This window comes from Thermobia domestica, chromosome 3 (genome assembly GCF_964235325.1).
Source record: "Thermobia domestica chromosome 3, izTheDome1.hap1.1, whole genome shotgun sequence".
Taxonomy (NCBI): Eukaryota; Metazoa; Arthropoda; class Insecta; order Zygentoma; family Lepismatidae; genus Thermobia; species Thermobia domestica.
The window spans coordinates 330,307,282-330,319,521 of record NC_137456.1 but is presented as its reverse complement, the minus strand read 5'-3'; positions in this window follow the sequence as shown (position 1 = coordinate 330,319,521).

The following is a 12,240-nucleotide window of genomic DNA, read 5'->3' as shown; positions in this document are numbered from 1 at the left end:
ATGGCCCTAATCACACTTCAAAACTACTCTGCATAAGGACCCAAATTTCTAATTCAGTATAAAAACCTTTAGATTAATGAAATCATAAACAACAACAACAGCACAAATCAAAGTTTTACATACTGAAGAAATCTGACAAAAATTAAAAATTATCTATTGAAACTTTCCTGGCGACGTATTGTGAAGAGGTCTTCTCGGGCTAGCAGCCAGGTAGCAATCTATATTCTTCGCCTGAAAAGCTGATCTCACTAGATTGCCACTGCACTAAGAGCATCGTCTCCATTTCTGTTCTTCTTTTTTGTTTTCACATAATTTACAATGTAGAAAATTCTTTCCGATTCAACATTTGAGTGGGCCAATGAGAGTACAAGTATTGCAAGCTTGCTTGCCTAAGTTGGGGAACTTAAGTTCATCATTAAAATCTTTCGTTTTTGAAATGAAATCCCACATGATATCCAATTCCATAGCCATTAAATTACTTTTTTCGTTAGCATTAAAGAAGTGTGGCAGAACCCTCCATTCAATAAACAAATCGTTTTCGTCAATACGCTTACTGAAATGTTTGGATAAAGGTGTAAGCTCTTTTAGCTCATTTCTAGAATTTACTTCTGACGCTACAGAGAGAGAGAGAAATCTTAGTTCACGAAGGAGAGGTTGATTCACTGCTAAGCGTCGTTGAATATCAGTCACCACTGTAACATAAAATTGCAAACATCTCTTTCGCACTTCTTCTGCCCCGGAATTTGGCAACTCACTTAACAAATTCTCAGCGTCCGGGCCAAGGTACACTTCGGACAAGGGAAGAAAGTTTCTGGGACATGAAGCTTTCACTGTCTCTATATCTTGTAAAGTACTTGACACTAAAAAGTTCTGCACTATCTCCTTCAAAAGAAGCACAGCAGATTCGGTTAAGGAATGAATAAGTATTTTCCGACCTTGAAAAATTACATTAAAAGTATTAAGGTACATGAACACATATTTGAGGAAAAACATGTATGTCTTTGTGAATAGATTGTTAAGTTCTGTCAATATCATTTCTGCGCTTTTCAATTTATCTTCGAAGACTGCTAATTGAAAAAAAAAACTTTCGAGCACTTCCCAATTTTCAAGAATACGACACACGCACGCATGCATTGCTAACCATCTCGTAAGGGCAAGCTTGAGATTTTTTTCCTTTCCGTGTTCAAAAATTCTTGAATTTTGTGAAATAATGCATTTCGTTTTGAACTGCATGACAAATAGGAGGAAATATTCCTTACAAGTTCTTCCGGTGCCCCCGGAAGTTCCTCACAGGCTTTGCTAGCAATTAAAGCTGCAAAGTGACAGATGCATCCCATGGGAATTAGATCACTCGAATTCTTTTCAAGGCGCGAAACAAAAGAGTCTCTGGCCCCGACCATAACACTGGCTCCATCACAAGCAACTCCAACTGTATTATTTAAGGGTATATCCTTGGAAATAAGGCACCCTTTAAAGGTGGTATATATGTTTTCTGCCGAACAGTCTCGTGAAGCCATAAATCTAAATGAATCTACAAATTTTAATTTAATAGTTCCAACCTTTTTGCTGAATATGTATCTTTCTTCGTTATTGGGTATTAGATCTATTTCTTCTTTATTACATGCAAGCTCTTTTATAAATAAGTGTGAGTCATATCCTGTCAAGTTATCTATGATCACTGGTACAAACTTTGGTACTTTAACTTTTAAACTGCAGTTATTACATAGAGTTGCTACAAATTTTCCAGTTATATGATCATGATGCTTAACTTTATGATTTTCTTTAGTATACTTCTGCTTACAGTAATAACAACATTTAGATTTATTGAACTCTTTTCTCTGACTTTTTGTTAATGGTAATTCGTTATTTTGTTTGTATATGTTCGATATATGTTTGGCTTCTTTTGTTAAGTCTTATAAATTTCTTAGCAGCGTTCTTACCTCTATACAAAACAGGATTACTTTTACGTCCATCGCTCTTTACTACATAATAACAAAATCCAGATGGCTTATGTTGTTGATATTTCTTCGTATATGATTCGTTATCTGGATAACATTCTTGACAACTCATAACTTTATGTAACAAACATTCAAAATCAGCATAAATCACAAATGGCATTTTCATTGTGTATTGGTAGTTTTTAAATTCAACGTATTTACCTTCTTCAGGCATTATTACTTTTACTGGCTCATTTAACGAACAATCTTGCTCATGTTTATTTAAAGCGCCTCGAGAGTAAAAGTATAACAAACATCTATGACATAAATATTTTCGAGCTCTCTTTTTAGTTAACTGTGCACATACTAGTCTGCTTAAATCCTTAATCCAACAATAATGTGTTTTAAGTTGGTCTTCATTTTGTTCTTTTATACATAATTAATTGACATGATTTTCTTTCTTGTTTTGCGTGTGATGTAGTATATAGATTGAATAGTCTTTATCATACGCATAGACATTTATAGAAATATTAAGTAATTTTTCATCTTTTTGGATATCGCTTAGTTTTACAGGAAAATGCATATTTTTTTTTAATTTTTCTTCTAAGTATTTAACAACTTGCTTGTACTTGGAAGGTCGTTGTGGATCTTTATTAACTGGATATAGTAAAGAACAAATTGAAGAAATATTTTTCATCTTCGTTCTTTACATTTATGACTGCTTGTTTATTTTTAATTTTATCAGGTAAATCTATGTATTTCAATCCTCTATATGGTGTATATTTGACGATTGCCCAGCCAGAACCTCTAGCTTCGAACTCATCCATTCTTGTTCTTAATCTTTGTTTCATTTTAGTTATTTCTTTTAAATTACTTGAGTGATATATTTCTTGGTTTTCAGTGTTAAAATAGAAGTTTCGAGTTTCTTCGCCTTTCTTATATGTACAACTTATATAAAGATTAGCTTTCAACGACCTGTTTACTTAAGCTGATTTGTAATCTTTTAATATAGCTTTATATGTTGCAGTAATATATTGTACGAGTGGATCTTGTGGCTTATAATCTTTCAAATCTCCATGTTTCTAATCTTGATTTTAATGCAATATTTTGACGTTTTACATCGATTGGTATTGATTCAACTTTGATTCTTGGTTGTTCAATTACTTCTTGTTCAAATGGGAATATATTTCTAATATGTCTTCTGCTTTGTTCATCGTCATGTTGTTTAAGGTTTATTAGTTCATGTTTTCGTATTTGGGAATACCTTTTGGTTCCCTTCTCTTTACATTGTCGTCTTAACTCTATTAGTATAAATCTACTACAATTACTCATCTTATTTATTATATAGAAAATCTTAGTATCACTCTTCAATTTTTTATCTTCATCAAAAATTTTTAATCATTGTCATTCATTTTTTAACACATCATTTAAACATTTGCACGCGCCTGCCATTGCTTACATATGTTTTCTCGATGTGTTACTATAGAGCTTTCATGGGAAGACCCATCATAGTTACATATACACATTTTAAAACTGAATCATTTTTGTAAACTTACTCATTATCATAATCATCACTATCATATTCGTATTCATCACTACGCAAATCAGGTGTTTTTTGTTGTGTTATTAATAATTCTTTTTCCTTTAACAGTATTTGTTTCTCTATTAACAGTGCTTGTTACTCTAGTATTGCTGCTAAGAGTTTAAGATATTGATAAATTAGTTTAAGTCGATCATCTAATAAATCAAAATGTTTCTCCATATTTATTATGTAGAAAACCAAAAATGAAATAAATTTTTAAAAAATCTAAGAATAAATACGAACAGGTGAATATGACTAGTGCTAAGGAAATATTATCTTACAAACCTATATTTGATTGTGTATGTAAATATTTAGATATTGGTGGCTATAATGATGAAAACAAAATAAATTTTAGCGTGTCCATAGGTATGTTAGATCATTTGTTCAAGAAAACTACTAAAGAAAAGAAGTCGTATCTTATACAAAACTTCTCTATACAATCGTAATGAACTTGTCCGATGAGATGTTAGATTCACTGACTGATGAACAATGGTTATTTATAGGTTATGATGATTATGAGGAGGAATATAACTATGATCACATTACAGAAGATTTCATACGCAAATATCAGTAGAAAGTTAATTTGAGTGAAATATGTTCATGGAAAAAGTTATCAGAAGAGTTTATAAGAGAATTAGCTGATAAAGTTGATTGGGAGATTATTTCGGGAAGACAAGTCTTATCAGAAGACTTTATAGCAGAATTTGCAGATAGAGTTCATTGGAGAGAAGTATCGTTTAATCAAAACGTATCTGAAGAATTTATTAATGAGTTTATGGACAAAGTTGATTTGGATGCTATGTCTTATGGAAGGAAACTCTCTGAAGCTTTTATACGAGAGCATGCAGATAAACTTTCTTGGTGGCGCTTATGTGGAACCCAGCAATTATCAGAAAACCTTGTAAGAGATTACGCTGACAAAGTAAATTGAGCAATGATTTCAATGTTTCAAAATTTAACAGAAGAATTTATTGCAGAGTTCAAAGACAGTGTTCATTGGTATAACATTTCGATTCATCAAAACCTCTCAGTAGAGTTTATATATTTATTTAGACATTTCGTAGATTGGAGAGTTATAATAAGAAGATACCATAATAATTCCGATTTAGGTAGTATATTGAATTTAGCATTCGATGTTACAACAGGTGGTTTGTTTAATGCTTAACTAATTACCTTTTATGGCTATTATACCATAAAAGTCGTAACCTTAATTATCAGATAATAACCGATCATATAAACAATCTACACTGTTAATCAATTCTTCTTCTGATAGGGATGTCCAAAACTCATTACACTTACCTTTACGAATATCTAAATACAAAACTTATTTTTAATTGTCTCATACTTAAAAACAAATCAATAACAAACTCATCATCTTCTTCTTCATCCACATTCTTTAGGTCTACATGACAACCATGCAAAATAACACAATCATATTTTTCTTTTACTTTATTTAGAAGGTTAATCGAGTTTGGGTCTCTGCTTTTAGACAATATAGTAATGTCTGGATATTTTTCTTGTAGACATGGTAATCTTGTTTTTATATTACACTCTTGAATTCTTCCCACCCAATACCTATAACTGTTATAGAGCTTTACTTGTTGTCTTTTGTCTGAATCATACTTTTCTAAGATCTTTTCTAATTGTTTAGTTGTAAGGTTCTTTTTAATAATAATAAGTTTATGTATTCTTAATGGATCTTCAATATGTGGTGCTGCTATTTTTTAACCCATTCAGACCTGGCGGTCACAATTGTGTACATTAAATTTCTATTGCATTAATTCTACTTAAAGCATTGTTGTGGGCATACAGGCCGATTGTTTACATTTGTGTAGCTTTGCTTCACTGTTATTCAAGTAGCTGCTGCGTTCTAGTGAGTAGTATTTGATAAAAGTATTGTAAATAGTCTGTGGTGTTGCAGTTTTATCAACATCTACTACCTCGTCGATTTTATTAAAATAATTAGAAGTTTCTCGTTTCTGAACTATCTTTTTGAAGTGCTTGCGTGTGTTTGTGAATATCTGTTATCTTTTGTGGTAAAATTACAAATATAACAAGCAATTCGTTATAACTTTATTTGTTGTTGAAATATAATGTACACAATTGTGCCCAAGAGGATCGTAATGAACAGATGCGTTATCAATGAAAGCTCATTGAGTATGTGTTTTTGGGTGATAATATTAGTAAGAATTGGTTTGTTTTAGCTTCGATCGGACTTATATCAACGACATTAGACCAAAATGTTCTTATAAATTATATGGTACATTGAGTTAGTGTGTACATGAATTAGAATCATGGATAAACCATCTAGTAGCAGCCCATCTCTCTCCATGGGGAAAATTTTTGATATGTTGGAGAAAGGTGACATTTCTGATTTCGATTTATCTGAAGATGAAACCGAGGAAGATTCACCGGTTATTTATTTCTTAAAAATATCAGTGTGACCGATAGCATTCTAAATATTTAATGTACACAAATGTGTACAACGGGACACCAATGCTATATAAAAACTAAAAATTTATATGACAGTGGAGTCCAGATGTACACATTTGTGCACATAAAATATCTGGACAACTATGGGTAACAAAAACAAGATTTCAAGCAAAATGGCATCAGAAGACCCCAATGCGTTTAAAAACCACAACAAATAATTTTTTTCAAGCTTAAAAAAAATTCAGGTCTGAAGGGGTTAAGCTTTGTGTTTTCTATTTTAATCTTTCCATTGATTGTTCTATCTCTTCTACCTTTCTTTGTAGTTCTTCGTTATTCCGTTGGTATTGTCTAAAACCTTGTATAAAGTAGTCTTCGATTATATCATAACACTTATCGTAAAAATCATCAGATATCCATATTGCAATATCTAAAATTATCTTTTTATAAACATATGTTCCTGATATCTTATTATTTAATTCACTTCCTGCAAGTTATATTTCATGAGTTTCTGAAGCAGTCGGAATCCCGACCATTAAGCTTTTTTTCATAATAATTGATTCGTCTTTTAGATCTTATATTTTCTAAACAATGTTTAAATTCTTTAGCACCATCTTTACATAACTTGGTAGCGTTAGATTATCCTGTACTCTTATCTATAATCAATTTGAAATCACCAAAAATACCATACCAATAACTGTTTTAATCTGTCCGTAGCAAATATCGTTTAAACTAAGAGAATTATCCATAGTACTCATATATTTATTATATAGAAAATCATTATTTTTAACTTTATTTCGTTCATTATCCTTATCTCGTTCAAACTAGCCTACCACCTTTGACAATCTTAGTCATCCCCACGAATTCGGTTCAATGACTATATAAGAAATTACCTCTTTAGATTGTTTATTTTCTAACCATTTATAAAATTTCTTTCCTCCATCATGACATAACTTAGTTTCATTGAAGTATCATGTTGTCTTATCAATAATCAATTTAAAATCACTAAATAAACCATACCAATAGTTGTCTTTAATCTGTTCGTAGCAAATATCACTTAAACTCTCCACCAAGTATTCATCTTTGTGTTTTGTCTTTAATAGTTCTGGTTCTTAAAATCTACCTTGCACATCTTTTTCTCTAAATCTTTAATTCTATACGTAGGTGGATTAGATGGAATAACTTCACTAATAACAAATACTTCTGTTGACCAATTAGGTGTATATCCTTTCTCAAATAATCCTTTCGATTTACTTATACGAACATGATCACCTAATTTGTATTTGGGTTTAACACGGTTATATTCTTTCTTATACACTTTCTCTAATATTGTTCGCTCATTCTTCTTATTAACTTCTATAGGCTTTAAACCAATTGTTCTATGCATACGATTATTATACTCGCTAACTAGTGTTGGTAATATCTCTATCCATTTATAATTTCGTTGTGTTGTAAACTTCTTCCACATGTTTTGTTTAAGTGTTCTATTAAATCTCTCAACAACAGAAGCTTTCTTACCACTATAGGTTGAGTAATGATTAATCTTATTTTCCTCCATCAACTTCTTAAATTCTTTATTGTAAAACTCTGCCTTGATCAGTTTGTAAGTTACTAGGTTTTCTCACTCTTAATATGGATTCAAATGCTTCTGTAACATTCTTACCGCTCTTATCTTTAACAGGAACAGCAAACGCATATTTCGAAAACACATCTATAGTCGTTAGCAGACACTTATAGCCTTTCTTTAATTTGGAAACACCTTTTAATACTCTGCTATCCATTTCTACAAGATCAGCTTGTCAAAGATCATCCATACCTTTTATAACCGCACTTAGTCTGTCAAAGTTTTTTCTAGATGGTTTGTGAATTTCTTCTATAATGTCTTCTCTAATACCTTTATCTTCATATAGTCAATCTTTCTTTTTAACGAATTGAGTTTTAGTAACACCGCATACAGAACAAATACCTTTCTTGAGATATCTTCCATTCTTTGTTTGTTCAATTCTAAAGGTATCTTTCTTCGTATCTGTTGATTTCTTACATTTAACACAATACATTATCATTATTATTGTATAGAAAATCAAAAAATAATATTCATCATCACTTCCTAATACTAAACTCTTAACATTATCTCCATCTTCTGTTTCTATATACATAATAAGCAATAATAATTCGCCATGTTTCAGATCAGAATCTTTGGATAGTCTAATTGCTAATTGATCATTTAAATTAAAGTGTAATGGTAAACTTTGAACCAGAGTGTTATTTAAAAATAGATCTATAAAATGTGAATTGAAACTTGATTCTATATGCATTATCCTACCTTTATAAAGAAATTGGTAGGCGGCAGCTAAATTATATACAAAAAAGACTGGTTTCCCAACATCATCTTCTGCCAATCGACATGGTAATTCAACAATTTCTTTTCGCGTAAGTAAATTAAACTCTTCTTTCGCTGATTGAATCTGTTCTAATGTTACAACATCTTGTTTATCAATAGCATTAGATACATTAACCAATCTTTTGTTCTTAAAATCAACCCAGGATGTGTATTTTGATGTAAAAACTTTATCTATTTTATATCCTTTAGGTTCTTCTTTTCTACTTTTAACATTACCAAAAATATCCATATTTATTATATAGTAAACGCCTTTACGAAAGCTCTCTTTCTATGTACATTACAGCAAACAATAATTCCCCATTAGCAGAATTTTTTATTTAGTTTAATCGTAATTATAACACTCTTGTTAAAGCTAAAAGGTAAATTTTCAATCAAGGTATCACCCAAATATATCTCTAGAAAGTATTTATCCAAACTTAATTCCATATGCATTATTTGTCCATTATACAGAAACCTATAACCATTACAAAGATTTGGTCTTTAACATTCTTAGTTCGCAATCGGTATAATAGAGGTATGGTTTCTTTCTGCGTAATCAATTTAGTAGTATTTATTTTAATCTTTTGAAAATCTTCTTTATGTATGTGTCTTGTAACATTTCTAATACATCTTCAAATCGTTTTCTATCTTTCTCTAATTGAGCCTGTATTGACTTAAGTTGACTTACACTGACAACATCATTTGAATTCTCCAACAATTTTAATTTTTCTTCATTAATATCAACATCACCTTTTCTATTTACAACATTATCAAATATACATATGTTCATTTATTATTAAAAATGCCCATCCTATTTTTTTAAAACATTTCTTCAACATCTCTATTTGTTTAGGCGAGTGTTTAAAATCAATATATACATGAACATCATGCTTTTCCAACAGATAGTACAAAACACATTTTAAGTTAATAAACAATACTCTTTTCGATACAGTTCTTTAAAGACCTCGTGTAAGTATTCGAACTCGTTTATAAGTGTTTCTTCCATATGTTGTAATTTTAATGGTTTTGGATCGATAACGTGATAGTGTATTAAATAGACATCATCATAATATTCTATGCATTTGTTTTTCTTTAGTACTTCTAGAACATCTTTTGTTGATATTAAATCTTTTGGTATTTCTCTAATTTCATCATTTAACACCTTGAACACATCTTTGGAAATAATTCTATCCTGTAAACGAGATAACTGCAACTTAAAACTTTTTGTAGTATCATACCATGGTTTTCTTGCACAACCAGCTTTCATTTACTTCATTAGTACTGTAAACCCAACCACTCTCTACAGAACAATTACAAATATAACTATTCATACTTTTTGTTAATGACTTACTAACACAATTACTGCATTCTAATGGTCTAGAGCTATAATTTGACAACAACTCCTTTATGGTAATTATTGGACTAACTTTTTCAACTCTTCATTCGTGTACAAAAATTTAGGTATTAACGTTATCCATAAATCAATAACTTTATATACGTTGTTTCTATCTCTTACGTCTATCTCACTAACATACTGAAAATACTCATAAAAATTATATCTATCTAGTGCATCTAGTTCACCTCCATGCTTCTCAAAATAATCTAAAAATCTATTGTGTATAGCTTCCATATTTATCTTAAACAAAACTTTTATGGATACAAACCATAAAAGCACTTAAACTTAATAATATTTAATCATTTTTAATCATATACATAACATCACTAAAAGAATACCCTTGATTCAGAAGATTTAAAACCTTAACACAAAGATGACCACATATAACAGAATTAATCTTGTATTCGTTCGTCATTGTAAAATAAGTTTTCGGTGTCAAGATATTGTACTAGTTGTTTAGGAGGAACACCACCATAAGAATCGAACACGTACCTTTCGTTGGTATCTTTCCAATAGCATATCCAATGAGCACCAATGTTTTCTGATTTATCGAAGTTAACTATACCACACTCATTTACATAGCGTTCTTGTGGAAGTTCGTCACTCATAAATATACCTCTAAATCTATTTACCTTTAATTCTTTAACCAACCTCTCTATATCGAAGTTGGTCAATGGTTTTAGTTTTTTGACTTCTTTGGTTTACCTGCTCCCTGCTTTTCTTCCATAGCCATATTGTGTCTCTTGTGTTCTTCAAGTTCTTGTTTATTCTTCTTAGCATCCAGTACAGTTTTAGTAATCGCTGCTGCACCACCTGCTAATGAACCAACTGCTCCTAAAGATGCTAGAATGGCTGGAATTGTAAAGATAAAACCACCCATATGCTCTTTCTTAATATTTTTCATTTGTGTAGTAGTTAGAGTTAAATCCATTCCTTTACCTTCTTTAAGTTTCTTAGATTTATCACTAAGTTGTTTCTTTGTTAATACATGATCGATATTTAAATCCTTTAGTTCACTGTAAGGAACACTAAACATACAACCTTTCATAGAACACATCTTCCTATTTATTTGAGAGAAAATCTTGGTTTGTAAAAGTACAGTTGTTGTAGCTTCACCAAAATCAATTAAGCAATCATTCTCATCTGTTATCCTTATCTCAAAATTATCAACCTTGTCTTTAGATATAGGGAAAAATAATGGATAAGTAGGCTCGTAAATAATACTATGTTTAAACTCAGCATGTTTTAAATGATGCTATAATTCCTGTTTCTCTATGTGTGTACTCCGTATCTTTAACAAACAAGTCATCTGCTATATTACAGTGAACATTAATTGTATCGAAAGGATGAAACGTTGGTACCTTATCTCCAATATGTTCTATGTTACTAGCTAAGTTTTTCTCACTAAAACCTAATATGGTATTAATGGTATCTAAAATTATGTCACAATGTCTGTTAAATATTTTAAATCTATTGTTATTTCTGTCCTCAGTAAATTTAATATCTTTAAAAGGATCGGTGGAGTATGGAAGATTTGATTTAATATATTCTTCTAATTCTTTTAAATTATATTGATTAGGTTGAACTATATGTTGCTCTGAAAGTATATTATCATCACTACAAAATGTTAATTTATTTTTCTTTCTGTAATGTTTGGAGTTAACTATGTTGTGTTAAACCCAACTAGTCCTATACATAAATAGTTGTTACTGTTGTCTAATTCATAATGGAGTTTCTTCTTTAAAACAGAAGTATCACTCATTAACTTAAATACCTTAGGCATTTATTATATAATAAATGAACGAGTTTGATTTACCTAGAGATATTCCAAGAGAGAAAGTAATCAAGTTAATAGAAGATATCATTCAAAAGTTAGAATACAGCTTAAAGAAGAAAAAGAGAAAACTACGAATTGTTACATATGCATACTACACTTTGATTACGTTATCGGTTATACTTTCTGCAACAACTGGGTTTATTAATATTTTTATACCCGTAACAATTTACTCAATATTAACAACGTCTCTTGCAACTGGAAGTGCTATTATAACAGGTTTGTCTTCTAAGTTAAACATAAGCAAAAGAAAAGACGAATATAAAACCATTGTCACTTGTATTAACTCATTTAAAGAACAGTTAGAGATAATAATAACATTAAATGGCGAAATGGATGAGGAATATATAAAAAATACGTTGCATAAGATTAGAAAACAACTTAAAGATATAAGATCATAAAGGGTGTTAGCGCCCAGGGACTTGACGATTTGCTCTATAATAAATGAGTAAGAAAACTATTAATTGGGATGTAAAAGAGATGATAAAAGAAACAGCAGCTAAGAAAACAAATGGAGAACTTATACCTGATGATATTCGAGTCTTATAATGGGTCCATCTGGTTGTGGTTAAACTTTTTTGTTATTTAACTTCTTATTACAACCAGGTTGGTTAAACAATAATTACTTCTACATGTATTCTAAAAGCATGAATCAGCCAAAGTATGAGCAATTAAAAGATC